The sequence below is a fragment of the Cryptomeria japonica genome, chromosome 11 (genome assembly GCF_030272615.1).
Source record: "Cryptomeria japonica chromosome 11, Sugi_1.0, whole genome shotgun sequence".
Taxonomy (NCBI): Eukaryota; Viridiplantae; Streptophyta; class Pinopsida; order Cupressales; family Cupressaceae; genus Cryptomeria; species Cryptomeria japonica.
The window spans coordinates 426,835,796-426,855,075 of NC_081415.1; the positions used below are offsets into that span (position 1 = coordinate 426,835,796).

Below are 19,280 nucleotides of genomic sequence, written 5' to 3' on the forward strand. Positions count from 1 at the left end.
TTTCAGAGGGAGAACCTAGATGAAACTAAAAATGAAAATGAACACTCACTTAGAAATCTCAAGAAAAAACCACTATGGGCCACCAAAATAGTAGAAGAAGATCAGGGGTTTGTTGCTCCTTCAGGAACCTTCAAAGAAAGCAAAAGGCCTAATAAATTTACTAGCTATGTTGCTCTTATGAATGATCTATCTAAAAACAAACCTGAAAATGTAACAAAATCCCTTAAACATCAAGTATGGAAGGATGCTATGTCTGAAGAGTATCAATCCATAATAAAAAATGATGTATGGGAGATTGTTCCCATGCCAACTAAGAAATCTGTTGTTTCTTCTAAATGGCTTTTTAAGATCAAACATGCAGTAGATGGCAGTATTGAAAAATATAAGGCAAGATTTGTAGCTAGAGGGTTCTCTCAAAAGGAAGGAATAGACTATGAAGAAAATTTTTCTCCTGTAGCCAGATACACGTCAGTAAGGATTGTGCTAGCCATTGCAACAGCAAAGGGATGGAAGGTATATCAAATGGATGTGAAGACAGCTTTTCTCAATGGAGAGATTTCTGAAGAAGTATACCTAGAGCAACCTGAAGGGTTTGAGATTCATCATGCAGAGTCTCATGTGTGTAGACTCAAGAAAGCTCTATGTGGGCTTAAACAAGCTCCTAGGGCCTGGTATGAAAGAATTGACACGTATCTATCAAAACTAGGCTTCTCTAAAAATGATGCAGATCCTAATCTCTACTACAAATAGAATAAAGGTGATATGCTACTATTGATTTTATATGTTGATGACTTATTAATCACAGGAGAAGATCACCTTATAGATCAGTGCAAGAAAGAGCTATCCAAAGAATTTGATATGAAGGACTTGAGATTCCTTCACTATTTCCTAGGGTTGGAAGTATGGAAGAATTCTGATAACATTGTTCTAAACCAAGGCAAGTATACCTTGGACATCCTAAAGAGATTTGGAATTCTAAACTACAGACCCATGACCACTCCAATGGAAACCAATCTTCATAAACTTAAAGAAGCAACAACAGAATCACCTTCTACTGACCTCACTCTATACAGGCAAATGATTGGGTCTCTTATGTATCTAGTAAATACAAGGCCAGATATCTGCTATGCAGTAAATGCTTTGAGACAGTTTATGTGTGAGCTAAAGGAGATACACCTGGTTGCAGTAAAACACATTATGAGATATTTACAAGGCACCTTAAATTTTGGTCTCAAGTATGAGAAAGTTGATCTTAATCTACATGGATTCACAGATTCAAATTGGGCTGGAAGTGTGACTAACTGGAACAGCACCTCTGGGTGCTTCTTCAGTTTGGGATCAGCCATCACATCCTGGATCAGCATAAAGTAGTCTTCTGTAGTGCAAAGTTCCACCGAGGCCGAATACATTGCAGCCTCCATGGCTGCCTAAGAAGTAGTGTGGCTTAGAAAGTTACTTGTGGGATTATTTGGTGAACCTATGAAACCTACTATCATCCATTGCAACAATCAAAGCTGCATAAAACTTTCAGTGAATCCATTGTTCCATGATAGATCAAAACATATTGAGATCCCATACCATTATGTACGAGACATGGTAGACAAAAATGTGATCAAATTGGAATATGTTAGTACAGGAGAGCAGACTGCAGATATTCTGACCAAACCACTTTCCAGAGTGAAGGTTGATCACTTTAGAAAGGGTTTAGGTATGATAGAAAGGTAATCTACTTTGTAAATAAGATGTTTAATGTGTAAACTTCTTTTTGTCATGTTGAGACATTCTGTGTTTTACCCCCTGTGTTCATATCTAAGAGGTGAGGATCTCTCAGATTATGAACGCTTGTATGCAGACATCATAAGGTGACGATCTTATGATTCTCAAACCAGTTATCATGTTGGATCTCTGGTATGTCATGGATGTGCCATGATGGTGTTGTGATAAAACATTTGAATAAAAATTTTGTGCACATATCACAACCTGGATAAGATGAGGATTTAACCATCCTCATATGTTTATCCTTAGTATTACATGTTTACGCAATATTGATATCATGTGTTCAGGTGATATCTTGTCATAATAAAATGATGAGTCTTTTATATCACATGGTTAGGTGATACTCTATGTCACATACTTATAGTGATGTTTTATATTTGTATCTTATGTCCTGATTGTACTTCATATGTATAGATGATATATATTCTTGGAGACTGACATTATGGAAAAGAAATGTGATGCAGGTTACTTTATCTATCTTCCAAAGCTAAGAGGGAGTGTTAATGCAATAGTAGCTTCTGCAAGATAAGACTCTCCTAACTCATTCTGTTATTAACTTATTCATCTATGCTATTAGATTATCTGATTTATTTACTTTGACACTGATTTACTATCGGGTGTATTTACCAATCTATTATCATCTACAATGACACCGATTCACTATTGGGTGTGATTATTGAACTGTTATTATTTGCAATGACACCGATTCACTATCGGGTGTGATTATTGAACTATTATTATTTGCAATGATATCGATTCATTATCGGGTATGTTTACAGATTTGTTATCATTTACACTAGCACCGATTAGTTATCATTGAATGGATTGGTTGATATTGGTAAGAGTCACGACCAAGTGGCATCTTGGTTGGACATGTCTAAAAGACATGTCCGATCAAGGTGCCACTTGATCATGACAACCTTACTATATATACATCATTCAAAAGAAAGGAGATGACATCGAAATCGATACATGTTCATCCTCCATACCTGCAGCAAAATAAAGATAACAATATTATTGTCATAGTTATAATGTCAAAATTTTAAATACACCATCCTGCATATAACTTGTTCTTTAAATTGGAAATTGCAATAACATTTACAGGAGATGGATGGATATAAGGACCCAAGATAGATGAAATGTTTGAGGGATTTTATTTTGGTATATAGGGACCCAAAATAGATTTGGAGGATCTAGAAGGTGTGCGTTTGGATTTAACTAGAGAAATGTAGGATTTATGAGGGATACCAACATCTTGAGAGTGAGCAATGTAGCATTATAATAAATATTTTCCTTTATATCAAGGGGTTCTAATATACTTTCTTCATGAATTTCTAACCCTTTTCTTTGATAATTCATGATTTGGAAGATCTTTTTAACAAAGGGTTTCTTCTTACTTTTGATGCTAGAGGCAAGTCCATTTTGAGGTGGACGTGAATTGTAAGGAATGATAGGTTCATAAGAGGGATTTATAGAAATGATGGACTCTTGAGGTAAATATGGAGAATTATGACAAAGGAATAAAGGGATACTTTGATCTTGACATGGAAGAGGACTGTTGGATAGAGTAGGAAGGGTGTTTGACTCTTCATTTTGCATAGGATCATTTGAAAAGGTACAAGAGGCATCATGATCTTCCTTAGGAAGTGGATTAGGAATGGGATTTCAAAGGATTCTTAGCTCTTGAGATGGAAGGGGATCATTTTGGAATAAATGGAAAGGTGTAAGGGGATCATCATGGGACTATAGGGAAGTGGGATATTTTTCAACCATTGGATGGGATTGGAGAGTTTTGGTGTCTTGATCTTGATTTATGATAGGACTTGATTCTTTATTTTTCAGATTATCCTCTTGACATGGAGCCACTTCTAAGGAAGGGGTAGTATTTTCAATAAACATGGGGGATTCTTGGAAGGTGTTCATGTTTTTGTATGATGGGAAAGCATTTTGGATGGGTCCTTCTAGAGTGGGTATGATTGGAACCAGAGTGCATGATGGCATAGGATCTAAGATATCTGAATCATATAAAGGATTTGAATTTAAAAAGTGGATTATCTTGGATTTGTACTGTTGATAGCCCTTGAGGGTCAACATGAGAAGTTTCATCATTATGTTCATTGTTTGAGGGATATGGTATACATTGTTGTTGAGAAACGTTAGGAGATGGAGGCATCATGGAAGAGATGGAGGCTACAGGTGGTTCATTGCTAGACATGGGTTCATAATTTTGATCATGCTTGGTAATGACATCTAGTTTCTCCTCAGGTGAATCGTTAGGATCTTCAATTTCAATAACACCATTATCAAGGAGGCCTTGAATTTTATGTTTTAATTCCATGCACTTTGAAGTCTTATGTTTGTTATGTCTATGATATGCACAATAGTTACTCAAAAATTCACATTCCCATGTGCTCTTTTTAGGCAATATGATAAGTTTGTTCTCAAGAAGCTCTTTCAAAGCTGACTCAATAGATTTCCCCAAAGGTCTAAACTGTCTATCTGAGGGATATTTGGAAGAAATGTCTTGTTTTATTGGTGAAGGTTTCTTGTGATCTTGTTTGAGATTTGGCTTTTATTTCCAATCACTTGTTCCAAATCATATAGTCATTTCAGTATTCCTTTCAATTTTTCATTCTTAATATCTTGAATTTGTCTTTGAAGAGGTGTCATCGATTCCTTTTGTTGCACTTGAATGTCATATATTGTTCTCTTGAGATCTTGAATTTGAGCCAAGGTAGCCATGGGCATATATGATAGTTATGATCTTTGACCTAAGATAGGCAGTATCAAAATGTATGAGACTCTAACTGAGGTATCGACAACCAATGATAAACCCGGTATGATAAATGTAAGGTTTCAAGATAACTCTAGGTTTGAATAGGATTATGATGCAAGATGTTACTTTCTCTATGATGGATAGACACAAGGATTAAAGATCAAGAGAGGGTGTGCTAAGGTAGGAGAGGGTGAACTCCAAGAGAACTACCCAACTCAAAGATGTTGATATGTCCCTAACTCAAGGATGATAAACCTCAAGTGATACCACGGGGTTGATAACCAAAAGTTTGTTTCAAGACCTTGAAAGAGTGACTTGAATGAAAGGCTAAAATTTAATTTTGATTAATCATAGATATGCAAGAATTGAATGTATGATTGAATGAGATGATCTAAATATACAAGGAATGGATATGACTAGGTGAGATGAGAAAACTATGCAAGGACTAAAGGTGAGACTAAGTAGAATGATGCGACTATGCAAAGACCTAAAAGATCAGAACTACAAAATGATGTCTCTACAAGCTTACTGTTGTTGGGAGATAAGATGGTTGAATGTATTGTCCTTTTTTACGTGCTTGTGTGTATTGTCCTCTATTGCGTTCTTGTGATAAGGCTCTTCTAAAAAAGAAAGCTTGTGATCTCAAGGGTTTAAGTTCAAATTCTCTTGTAAGACCGTTTTGGAAGTCTCGATAACAATGAAGAAATGTGCGATATTTCAACAAAAGTTAAAGGTTTTTGTATAAGAAGCGTCTCACCTTTTGAATGACCTTTCGGTTGGACTGCTTTTTCCTAGAGTGATGGTATATGGACTTCTTTATGAACTTATGGGACATAAGTGTGTTTCTAGATACACCAATGAAAGTGTAGGTTTAATGTTTCAGTTTCAAGTGTGGTGTTGATTATGAAATGTTCTTGTTTGTTTTGCACATACTCAAAAAACATGATAGAAATAATGTTTGTTTAATTTTGCAATGAAGTAAAAGAATTCAAGCACAATCCTAAGGCTAGCTAGGACAATACTTGTTGAATCCCCTAGCAATAAAATACCTGTCACAACCCTCCTTTATCACCTTTGGATTAAAATACAAACTCTATTATATTTCTTTTGGCTAAACTATTGAATGAATATCATAAAGGAATTAAAAAAAACAATAAATTGCACACACACATGGAAAATATACCTTTTTTTTTCTTTATTGTTTATTTAAATTTCCTCACCCAAATTATGGCACATGTTGTAGGGAGAATAAGAAGCTTCTAGAGGCTTCTCCACCACCTTGCATGTAACTCCTCCCACTAAGTCTAATCAATTTGCATGAAGGCCAAATTGGGAAAGAATCTCTATTTTTTAATTAAAAAATTAGGTAGTGGAATTTGGAGATTTTTCTTATAAAAGATGTACAAGTTTTCAAAAAAAAGGGAGTTGGTAATTCCATAAAGAAATTCTTCAAAAAAAAAAAATTCTCTTGTAGTCATATTTTCATTTTTCAGCTAAGATTTTTGCTTGGGAGGACTTCTCTTCAAGTTTGAAGGATCAAAGGAGATCCATAGAGGATTCTACACCATTTTCAAGCACCCAAGTTCTTTCAAATTTAGTTTTTTTCATGCATCTTATTCTTGCTGCAAATTAGAGTAGATTAAATTGTTTAAGAAATTAGAATCATTTGTTTCAAATTTTGATGAGAAATAGATTCATTTATTTTCAGATTCTTGATAAGAATTAGATCCATTAGTTTCAAAAAATTTATAAGAAGTAAATTCAATTGTTTAAGAAATTAGAATCATTTGTTTCAAGTTTTGATGAGAATTAGATTCATTTATTTTCAGATTCTTGATAAGAATTAGATCCATTAGTTTCAAATTTTGATAAGTATTAGATCCATTGTTTAAGAAGTTAGATCCATATATTTCAAATTCTTGATAGGAATTAGATTAAATCATCTAAAATTTCTTATTAAGTTTTAGATTGATTCTTGCTAAAATCATAACTATCTTTATCTCCTTTCTCCAAAATCGTTTCTCTAGTTATTGATTTAAAATCTGAAACGTATATTTGAAGAGATCTCGTTGTGATCATTCTCTCTGTGATTTCTCATTTTCTAGTTATCTAAATCCTCTGTAAAAATATAATTAACATTTCTTCTCTGTGAAAAATTTTCTCTATATGTACAAATAAATTTATCTCTCTTCTCTGTGAATAAATCTCCCTGTGTAAAGAACAAAGGAATAAATAATCCCTCTCTGGTTACTTCTCTATTGTATGTTGTTCCTCGAACTTAATCTATATTCTCTCTAACATTAATATTTTTTTACATACCTGTTATCTATTCTTCTGTGTGTGAATTTCAATAATCTGGAAATGTAATTCTCTTGCATATAAAAATGCACATATATATATATATAATATATATATATATATATATATATATATATATATATATATATATATATATATATATATATATAACATAAAAATTTATTTCAAACTTTAAACCATTGTAACGCACAGCATTCAAAAATTGCCATGAGATGGCTAGCGGAAGGCATGCTCGCACGGTATTTAATACAGCGGCCACAAGTTTTATTGAAAACCGCGGGGTTAATGGTACCCCCACTACCCTACGGTCACCGTAAGTGGCCGCGGGGGAGTGGAGGGGACCATGCGACCCCCTCATTCCCTACAGGCCTGCGCATGCAGGACCGCAGGGGATGATGGGACCCATGGTCCCCACCTCCCCCTAATTACTACATTTAAACAATACACTTGTTAATGATTAATTTCGATGGAACTTTAAAATTGTTTTTTTTTTAAATTTAAGTTACTTTTCTTTTATCGTTTCAAATTAAATTTAAGTTAATTTTTTTTTTTTTATATATTTGTTTAGTTAAATTTTTTTTTTTTTAAATTAGCAAAAGATGGAAATCAAATTATTGTTTCAATTCCTCTAGGGAATTATTGGATTATTGATCAATGATTTTGATTTACTTAAAAACAAATAAGTCTTATTATTTCAATTTGATCCAAAATTTCAAAAAGTATAAGCTAATCACTCATGGGGAATTTGTAAGAGAAAACATTTATGTATTTTGTATGTAAATGACGTTACTTTTGCATTGCATTTATATTATTTCGCATTCCTTATCTTCATGCAATTACTCATAAGTTCACAATTATCATTACCATGCCAATACATGTATTAATTTGTTTAATTGTAGAATAATGATATTTCTCTTTTCAAATGGTATTTAAAGTTTAAATTATGTACATCCATTTCATAATTGTATTTCAAGCATGATGTTCATAAGCTCTTAGTTTAGAAACTAAACAAAGGAAGTTGGAAAACCAAAACTAGCAGCGTTTGGTATATACGGTGCCTCTGGGTCACGCTTACAGGTAATGCCATCGTGTTGAACTACTGCACTTAACGCCTAATAAAGATGCATTAACGATGTATGTGGCATCATCCCTATAAATCGTCAGGGAGTAATAAGGGACACTTGGAAGTTAAAATCCAAGGGGCGGGTAATCCCCCTTGGATCGATAATTTAATAAGATAACTTTTAAATGATTTTCACATCCATTGAGATAAACCATAGTAAACCCCTTTTAGGGATGGTCAAGTTAAATGCTCTCATGAAATTGATTTCTTTTTATCTTGAAGGGATATTGGTGATTTGCAATTGGGTCAAGGGTGACGCTCATGATAAGAATTAGGATCTAGTTATTTTTAGGCCACAAGCAATAGGCCATCTTGAGCCTTCGCTTAAGCGCTACCATCGTGGGTAGCAACCACAGAGAAACTATCTGGGACACTGACCCTAGAAAGGGTTGCGTACCCACAAATTAGTTTACATCAAACCATATAATAGAAAATAGAACTACATACTTTACGCCTTGATCCCGTACCGAAGCGGGTATGTAGGCAGTCTTGGGACGGAGTTGTCCCTCATACTCAGGCGTTCGTGGGTGGGGTCTAGGCTTGGTTGAGTAAGAATCCTAATTGAAAGATAAGATAATTAAATTGAAAAAAAAGAAATTCAATGCATACTCAAAAGGATTCCCGTATGGATTCGCTTGACTTCCCGAGGCTTTAAGCCAAATTCCGAGGCGGAATTCAAGCTTGTATTATTTTAATTACTCCTAAGGACGGCGACCTCGATGCACTTTTGTTAGAAGAGTGTAGTACTTAGTGAGTGGCTCAGGACCCGAATGGTCCCGATGAGTCTAAGTCTCTGGTCAGAGCATCTCCTATCCCATTTGGATAGATGCCTACCCCGTATGGGTAGATGCCTATCCCGTATTGGATAGATGGAATCTTATGTCCCGTATGGACAATTGCCTAACCTGTATGGTTAGATGCTCATCTCGGATGGATGAATGCCTAATCCTAAATGGATGGATGCCCAGAGTATGCAATTGAATAAAACATAATGATTACATTAAACAAAAAAAAAAAGGAATACTCATTTTTTGTTGAATCAATTTTGGTGGGCTATTACAATACCACATTGAACTGGATAATTAGAATCTTGGTAGCACTAGCTCCCCTCCATGGCACTCACTTCTATGAGCATACCAAGCTTCAAATTTTTGGTTCATCACTTCCCAAGAAATTTACTATCTCGAATTGAGGGGCACATGAGGGGTATCTTCAGCATGTGTATATCACAACTTCTGAGTCAACAAGTAGAAGGTTTTTGGTTGCTAAACAATGAGTTTATAGTAAGGGCATATGTTCAAGTAGCCATACATGCGGCATTTCACTCAAATTAATGAGGCCTCCCAGTCCTTGTGGGTTTTTACTCATCACATAAATGTTGAGGGAGACATACGTCGGTATGACACATCAACACATGTTGCCTACAAGTTTCCTCACATACACATTTATTTATAGTGGCTTGGATGGGCTTGGCCTTAGCCTTGTTACCACTTGGGTCATTCCCTCTCACTGAGCCTTAAGGGCTTCTTGGGAGGTAGGCCCTCTAAAAGGTAAAATAAAATAGAGACTATTGCTCAAGACACAGAAGACACTGGTTAATTTTAAAGCACCAATTGAAGTGTTCACAATACTAAAAAGACAATCGGTTTCAAAATTAAGTCTTTGTCAAACGTTCTGCACCAAATGTCATTAGTAATTGTAATACCCTAAAAATGGTCATCTAAACCATGAGCCCCTAATCTCTACAACATCACCCAGGTCCTAACCAAAGGCAATTAAAATAAATTTTGAGCATACAATCAATTTCTAAAATCATCAATCTCACATGGCAAATTAATCAACCAATATTAATTAAATATTTATTTAATTAATTAAATCATTCCAAGTAAATCATTTTTTAAAAATTATCTTATTTATTTTATTGAATATCCTAGCATATTTAATTAAATAAATCAATTTTCCATTAAATCTTCAAAAAAAAGAATTAATTGACCAAAAAAGAATGAAAATTTGAGAAAGGAAATCAAATGGAGATAATCTTGAAAAATAAATTAAAAATTGATAAATAATCTCAGAGAAAGCAATTAAAACATTTAAATATTGAAATTGAATGAAATAGAGAATAAATCAATTTTTTCTAATTTTATCTTAATTTTAGTTCAATTTCCTTTAAAACTGAGAAAAACATCCAATCACATCAATTCACCTGGGTTGTGCTTCCTCTTGGAAAATCTTGACCGCTCATCATCATTTGATCTCAGCCATTGGTTTCTTTCTAAATATTCTATAAATTTAGGCTCTCATCTCTCATTCAAAAATCCTAGAGAATATATTGGTATTATGCTATTTTTGCTCTAGGTTCATTGAGAATTTGCATTGAGATATTGCATATTGGTTATTTCATATTTGTTAAATCATTTAGCTTAAATATTTATATATTGCTTAAATCATGTTAAATTAATCTTGCATATCTAGCTTAAATCTTGCATTCATTTAGCTCAATCTTATGCTCATATAGATTTAAAAATCCTTCGTTTAGGTGGTGTCTAGTCACTGGATAGCTTAGCAATCTGAGAGCAATCTAAACTCGCATCTACTAGAAGGCAATGGGTCGCTTTGTAATGGTTTATTATTCATTGATTATTGATTTACTAACCATGCATCTAATGACTTAATTGAAGTGTTATGTATTCTAGATACAGATACGGTCCACTTTTCACACACACAGTAATTTCATAATTATAGTCTTCGACACATGAAAATGGATGCCACCAGAGGGAATCTGCACAAGCCAAAAAAAATCAAAAGATTAGCCTCCAAGATTTGAAACATGCTCAACAAACAAAACAAACCCTATAACTTACAAAAAAATTTAAACTAATAATGAAACAACCTAGGCTAAAACAAACTTTCTAAATGAAAATATTAGCATTATGATAGATGTTCTTAATGGAAATGATGCTACTCCCTATTATTGGTTTCCTCTTGAATATGAAAATGCATGAGTGGTTTGTAGTCACGTATGGTTAACTTAAAGGAAAAGAATTAGGATAACTTTATACGATGTTTGCATGGAAAAGATGGTATCATGTTAGATGGTTTTTAAAAAAGGAAATAGGAACATTTGGTTTGGTGCTTTAAAATGAATTCAAAAGTTAATGGGAATATGTAGGATTTGCATTGATAGTCATGTTAGGAAGAAAGTAATAGATTAAAAACTAAGTGTAATGGATGTTAATGGTATCATGATTATGGGTGTGCTTATGTGTTATTGTTAGTTAAGTAATGGAGTTGAGGTACCCTAGGGATGGATAGTTGTTGTATTGCTATTTCCACTTGTGTATTATGTTGTTAGGAAAATGGTTATGTTTAAGATGTTTATGCATTCATGTAATGTTATGACTATTGCATATGGGTACTTGTAGCATTATGTGTGGCATTAGTGAATGTTTAAAAAAAAAATTATCTCTATTTGTTAGCTAGATTAGTTCTTTTATCTAGGGTATTTTGACGAGCATTACAATGTGTGTATCATTTTTTTGGGAAAATCCTATACTCTTTGGTACAACAAAAAAACACATTCTAGACCGGCTCATTTGCAACTCTTTGCACTTAAATTTGTAAACTTCTCATGATTTGAGGAGGAGATGATATGGTATCAATTTAAGAAACTAGTAGAAGGATCAAAATAAATACAAATGTTGACTCCATTTGACATAAGCACATATCAGAGTTCCAAAAGCTACTTCATGAATTTCTCACCCTACCTCAATCATCTCCATAAAAGGTTCATCTTTATTGCATAGCTCTTACTCATCTATAGGCCAACACATTGAGTCTTGACAAGGAGATAATTTTTTCTTTTCTTCCAACCTATCACAATCTATTGTTGCTTGAATATAATTAAAGCGTTTTTAACAAATCAAATTTGTGCAAATCTTAGTCATGGTGTGAGAAGGGAGAACACAAACATCTTCTTGAAAAATTCTTAAAACTGATTCAACATATCCATTTTATTCAGGCCCAAAATCATTGTCTTCCATGAGTTGGGTCACCTGGCTCAATTTTACAGAGGGAGGATGAAAAAAAATGGGTGTGGAATTTGACTTTATACCTGTGATCTTTTTCATGTGAGTTTCAAGAGAAAACATATTAGTGAAGTACTTTTTCAAAGTGTTCACATACTTTTCTATGCTTCCACATTTTTCATATACATCTACCAGAGTAATTCCTACTATGTCATTGAAGTATCATCCTCAACAAACCCTTATGAAGGGCATTACAGAGAACTACTATCAAACTGCTAGTTAAATCTTCAGACCCTCTAATGCCTCTTCCCTCATACCATTCACATAAACTCTGTAATAATTTCATTCTATGAAATCGTGAAGGGTTGATTAATTTACAGATTAATAGTAACTATAGGAAATTGCCAAGGTTGGGTGGGTGTGAGGAGATAGCTTTATCCTTTCTCACCAAACCACGACCAAATGACTCATCCTCTTTGAGGCATTCTGTCAAACACTTATTGTTCCTATTTATGCTTCTGCTTTTGGCAAGCATGCCCACCACAGTGTTCCAAAACCCCCCTTTTTAAAAAAGGTTTTTGTCATGTGAACTTTTTGCATAGCTTGATTTGTCACAAGCCTTGCAAATTTACAAACTCTTTTTTTTTTTAAGTTTGCTTTCATGTGAACTTTTTGAATAGTTTGATTTGTCACAGGCTCCACAATTTTTTTCACTTTCATTTTTAGTTCCTGCACCGGCAGGATACTAATGCATCTGATAGATGCATTTCTTATTTTGAGCCATCCAATCATAGTGAAGTATTTTTGAACAATTTTTTTTTTTTAAATGTTTTGATTTTAAGAAAATTTAATAATTAATATAAAATTATTTATTCTAATTTTCATTGGAGCTTGTCGTTAATTTTGTTTTTTAAAAAGAAATTTGAATTTAAGCAGAGACTTCTGGAAACTATGAAACTTCTGGAAACATATGATGATTCGTTTTGGCTTTACACCCATCTATACTTTTGTTCTTTTCTCTCTATGGCTCACCTCATTTTTCTTCTGTACATTTGGAATCGTTCGTTTCTTGAAGCTTTCTGCTTTGTTTTCTGTAAACCCTTTGTGTTTCTCAAGTCCTTCGCCTTGTTGATATTAGCCCACCGAAATTCAGATTAATTTTCTTTCAATCATCTGCAAATTTTGATCAATGCATTTGCCTGAAATCAGGGTTTACAGCTAATTGTGTGGCGTGAAATCGCGCTAACAGGTAAATCTTTCTGTTCCTAAGTTATATCGTCTGTTTTTTTTCTTTTTCTTTCTTTCATAAATAATTTGCACTGTAGGAGATGTTCGGTCTTTTAAGTTTTGTGATTTGCTTCTCCTTTTCTATGTCGGAAAGGATAATTTTTAATTTGTCACAGGAGTTTCAATTTTATGAGGAACGTACATTACTTTAAATTGAAGCTTTGACGACTTTACTCTTATAGCTTCGGTGAATTGGGGCTAGGGTTGCAAGCTAAAGTGCTATATTTTCTCATGCTCTGACTATGATAAATTTTCAGACTTATGGCCATGGATAGGTACTCTATCAATATACATGTAGTGATAAGCTCTAAGATTCTTAAAGTACTGCGACTGAGAAACCTGCAACTTCTTTCTGCAAGATTTCAACAGAGCTTTCCTCTCCCTTACACCCTTCCCCCACTCTGCAAAAGGGATTTTCCAAAATCTCCAAATCTCACCATCAAACAAAGACTTTATCATACAATTGTTCCTCTGCCCTTGAGGCAAAAGGAGACGAATATCACATCTCTCTGAAGGACTAAGGTATTTATTCCAAGAATCCCATGTCAGAATATCTAAAAGATCTTCAAGTTCATGCAATTTTTCAGGCACTGTAATTTTTTCAGCAATTTGAGGACTCCTTATTCTGTATTCATTTTTTATACATCTTTTAGTAATACCCACTTCGTTACTTTCGTCCACTATTTCATCTTGGTCAATAACATTCAACTTTTTCTAGGTTTTTCCCTTTTTAAAGCATGAGAGATCTGAGTTTTTATGGAGAATTTTCTTAGAAGCCTTCCTTTTTTGGTAAGAAATTTTGCTAGCAAGGTGTTCGCATGGTCGTGACTGTTTAGATCTGTCGACCTGTTGGTTTTAATTTTAGATGTTCACTTAAACTATTTTTTGTGTTTGAAAGTTAGATTTTTGGATTGTCCTATTCTTCCCTACAGGAAGCTCTGCTCTGCTCAAATGTCACCGAGGTGTCGAAAAACTCTTAAATTCAACAAAATATGTTGATCATTTATTTGTGTGGTGTACATGTTTGGCAATAGTGTTATCTATTGTAATGTGTAATGTGGATAGCGCCAATTCTTTTGTGGTTATTCCTCCTTGAAAATTGCAGAATGATGAACTCACCACTGCGAGACTCTTCCAGGAGAATACTCCTTCCATTTTTTATATTACCATTCTCACCGTCAGGTAATATTTTCACTTTTGTGTTGATTGCCCCGTTCATTGGAATTGACTTTTGGTTTCTATACATAAGTGGAATACAAGTAGAAGAGTGACGCAATTTTTGGGAAGACATTTTCTGAGTTTAGTTTACATCATGTTTGAAAACACATTCCGTGAATTATATCAATATGAGGTAGAAATTAAAGTTAAGGACAAGTCACTTGAAAAATTTACCAAATAATAATAAAAAATGTTTATTAGTGAAATTGTTTACTGAATTGTTGAGGGTTAGTTTCAGCACACTGTTAAATGAGGGTCATTTTCTAAGGTTGTACATATTTTCTTCCTTTGTAAGTTGTGTCTTTTACTAGTAAATCTGGGGTTTAACTACTGAGGCTACAAACGGGGGCTTCATTCCCATACATTGAAACATTCAGGCAACTAACCAACTCAACCAATAGGACAATATGTGGGTTTTGAACTGGATATCTATGAATGAACATCCAATAGTCATACCATTAGACCAAAGACCAACTCAACCAAAACCATAATGTCTACTGTGGGATTTGTCCATCAAGGATCAACTCAATACTTATTGCCAAACATTCAATAAACATGCCATTACACCATGCACCTATGCGCCACGCACCGCTTTGTAAGTTTTGTTACAGAAATGATTCTTGATGATTTGTTGTCAACTTATTCTTGAGTGTGTAAATTTTGGCATTATTGACCTTTTGCTACTTATATTTTTTTAGTTTGTTCCAATGGACTCTTTAAAGAACTGGAATTTCAGTAAATTGTATGGACGGATTACAACACTTCCATCAATTGTTCCAGGGACTATAGCTAATCATTCTTGTCTTACACTCATCCAAATTAAGGCAAGTTGACACCCGACTGTGAATGATGGTTTGGTCCACTTTACATGGAGGAAACTGTTCGGGTAGCTTCTGATATCATGCCAACATGCGATTTGAGCAAATTTTCTTACTCTACTTCTCCAATAGAGACATTTGTGACTTACTGTTCTATATCCCGTTTTATAAGTTTAAATGTCTGGCTGAAATCCATAGTTTCTTTAAACCCCCAATAAAATTACAACTTGCATTTTTACGTTTCTTAATTTTACAAAACTACATTTAGCTTGCAACAATGTTTTCATTTTCGCCTTTGTTCCATTATGTTTATGTTTTCATGATTAACTAGAGTTCCTTGATAATAGGTATTTTTTAACACATCCCTCGGGCTCTATGTCCTCTATTAAACTATTTGTGTGTTGGATGCTAGAGGTTTGGTCAGTTGCAAGTTTACAAAAATGTGGAACCTAATATATGAGGAATACATTTTAAGAACTCTATGAATCTATATAAGCATGTTTATCATGGACTTGTGCATTAAATAAAAATAAGACTAGAACTCAATCTCTCCTCTTATATCATTAGTAATTGGTTATTACTAAATCAAAGGCAAAATGCTATGGATTTTCGCATTCATGAATTTCTTTAGTTTCATCATGTTCATGGTGTAACTTATCTCTCTAAGACATTTTAGATTTACATGGAAAGTCAAGATTGAGATGATTCAATTTATTCAAGAGTGTTCCAATCAGTTCTCTTAAAATGTTCAAAATAAATTAGTTAGATATATATTTTTTTCCCCCACTTTAAGTAGATACTTATCAACTTCAAAGATTTTCTAAGCTTCTCCTGCCATTTCAATTTTAAAAAATAGCTTGTGAAATTTTAACTGCGTCATGTTGTTCAAATTTACACAAGTAAAGTTTCAAACACATTTATATGGTGGGGTACCATGGCTTTTGGTTTCCAAATTTATCAACCTATCTCAAGAAGCCCTTATATAGTGATACAAATTTACATTCAGCGCACCTGATACTAATATCTTCTGCAGCTTAATCTTATTTAATGAGAGTTTGTGTTTATGTCGTCTATATATGAAAGCCTTCTATCTGACAGGAAAATCATCAAGTGTACATCATCTCAGTACTTTCATTGTTTAAACTTTGGGCTCTTTCAATTGTAGGTCACAATGGTGTTCCAAGTTAGGCCCTCAAATCGAAGCACAAGCTTTGGCTCTTGAATAATTGTGCTCTATTATAATTTATAGATATACATTTCCCTAGGATCATCTTCCATCTGTCACTAAATGGGCAAGTTTGGGATTCCTCTGCCTAAAACCATAGCATAGTGGTTTCCTGGTGGGATAGAAGAGTTAGAATGCTAGTGAAGGTAGAGAAATATAGGCTTTGTCAGTCCCTTAATATTAGAATATAAGGAGATTGTAATCCCTAATATACATCTTGTAGCTTCCTAGTCTTTATCAATATATTTTGACTCTCTAGTTTCATGATCACTACTTCTTGTTACATAGATTAGAAATGCACTTGCTTAGATTAAGTTTACTGATGTCCAACTAGAAAATTCTATTATAAAATTGATACTTGTATAACAATTTCAATGGCTAACTCAGATCACCAATTAATATTTCCATTCATTTTTACATCTAATTATATAAGTTTTAATATAATAGTTTTTTAATTTTCAGACATTCTGAAAATTAAAAAACTATAATAATATAATTATTATCTTCAAAGTTTTGACCATAGACTTTAATTTTGCATATTGACTGTTTCTTTCCTTCTTGTAGAAGCAAAAAGCAAATAAAGTCCATGGCAAAGATGGTGGATCAAATTTGGTGGATTCTCTTATTGCAATTTGTTTGTCAGATTCTTCTAGCTTCAAGCATTAATTCCCTTTAAACATAGGATTATATGATTGCTAATAATCGAGAATGAATTTTTTTCGGCATCTCTATTATATGATTGCTAATATCTCTTCTTATAATTTGTTAAGTAAAGTCATGATTTATAGATTTTCTCTAAAATAATGAAAAGCTTAATATAAATACCAAATTTATTTTCTTTTCAAATATGGTTTATGTTGAAAGAAACAATTAGTCAAAGTGGTTAAAAATTACAATAGCTTATAAATATTTTATTTATCTTAAATTTTACTTTGATTCTCTTTATTATCCTTATGCACTCAGCCTAATCTTTAATTTGATCACTTTATAGCTATTCATTTTCTGATTACAAATGTTTTATGAATAAAAATGAGATTTTAGTAAAGTTTTTGGCTTCTGTTCATTAGCCTTATGCACTCATTAACTCATATTTTCACTAGTGCATTTTTCTCCCATATTTATAAGTATCTCTATGATAAATATTTGTTTTTCAAATTATTTTGTAAAATCTCATAACTTGCTTCATATGAATAGATTGCATATTTAAACCTCATGGATTATTTGGATTGTTAACCTTGAAATAAAAATCATATACATAACAATACTCGTTGAGTTACCTAGTTAAATAATATGTTTCAAATGGTACAAATGCTCATAAAATATTTTCATCTTTTCAAATCACCTTCAAAGAATAACATTGTAAAATACAATATATCTATAATACACCAAAGTATACCAATAGCTTCAAAAGTAAAAGGTTGCTTTTGCACATTACAAGCAATACCAAATCATATAGAAAGTCAAATGTTATATAACACATCAAATTCGTTGTCTCTGTCCAACACCATTATTTTATACAGAAGCTTAAGCCAAATGCTTCTTCCACTAAAACTATACAACAATCTAAAACATATCGGAAGGAACTTGACTCTTTGCATCTCTTGTTTTTTAAAGTTTATTTTCATTTTACATAGTATGATTTCTTATGAGCCTTGTGAAGTTTTTTTATGCAAATCTTACGGAATTTCTAACCTTTCACATGGTTTTGTTTGTCACAAACCTTCTGAAATGTCTAACCTTTATAATGTCACATTTCTTGTGATTTTTAAAACTTTCTAACTTTCCTTTCTACGTCAATTTGAGGATTTTGGAATTTTGAAAAACTTTCTAATTTTTTAACTCATCGTCCAAAAAAAAAATTGGGGGTTTTGGGTAGTTAGGAAACTTGTTAACTTTCTAAAAAAGTAAAGAAAAAAAAATTGACCTTGAAAATATGCAATATATTATTGAACATGCACAAAGAGCTATATTTAATATATTTTGATTAGAATCGTATCTTTTCTTAAAAATTTACCACATTGCACATGAAGCTCATGTGAAGTCTTTTGTAAAGTCATTTTGCTCCAACTTTGTCGAAATCCCCAAATTAATTATTTCTACAATCTGTCAAAAAAATAATGAAATTTTAATATTTCTCAAATGAAAAGGAATCTAGCCCCAAAAATCTGTCACATTGTGTCCAATAGAGTCATAATCCTCCCTGTGAAATTGTTTTCTCCCATCTTGAATAGACCTCCAAATTTAATTGTATCTCAAAATCATACCAGCTACCTCCAAGATTATGAGTGAACAAATGTGTGATTCTTCTTTGAAATGATGCATTAACTCAAAATTTGATACAATTAACTCACATGACTTGATTAAATACATCATCTTCTAAGATAAATTATTATGATAATTAGATAAAAAGATATGTGATGATGATATTGTTAAACACATCCCAATATTGAGAGAGAGGGTGAATCCGTCCTGAACAAAAACTTTATAGCACAACTTAATTTCAACTTTAAACTCTTATTCTGATCAACAACAACAAAAAGATAAATAAATGGACACACATGTGCAAGAGAACCCCATATTTATGTGGAAAATCCAAGAAGGTAAAAACTACGGTGAGAGTTAACTCGCACTATGGGAATAATATTATAATTTGTTTTAAGGCTCACTACCTAAGGAAGCTCATTGCTCTCGAAAGTACTTGTAGGCTAAG

General features: G+C 33.1%; 1 long non-coding RNA gene across 1 annotated transcript; it reads left to right on the top strand.

Annotated features, from left to right (window-relative positions):
• The first annotated feature begins 12,978 nt into the window (after positions 1-12,978).
• LOC131073647 (uncharacterized) lies at positions 12,979-17,359 on the top strand. Its single transcript, XR_009359308.1, has 3 exons — positions 12,979-13,271; positions 13,426-14,491; positions 17,135-17,359. It is a non-coding gene; the product is annotated as an uncharacterized LOC131073647 (long non-coding RNA).
• Positions 17,360-19,280: the final 1,921 nt, after the last annotated feature.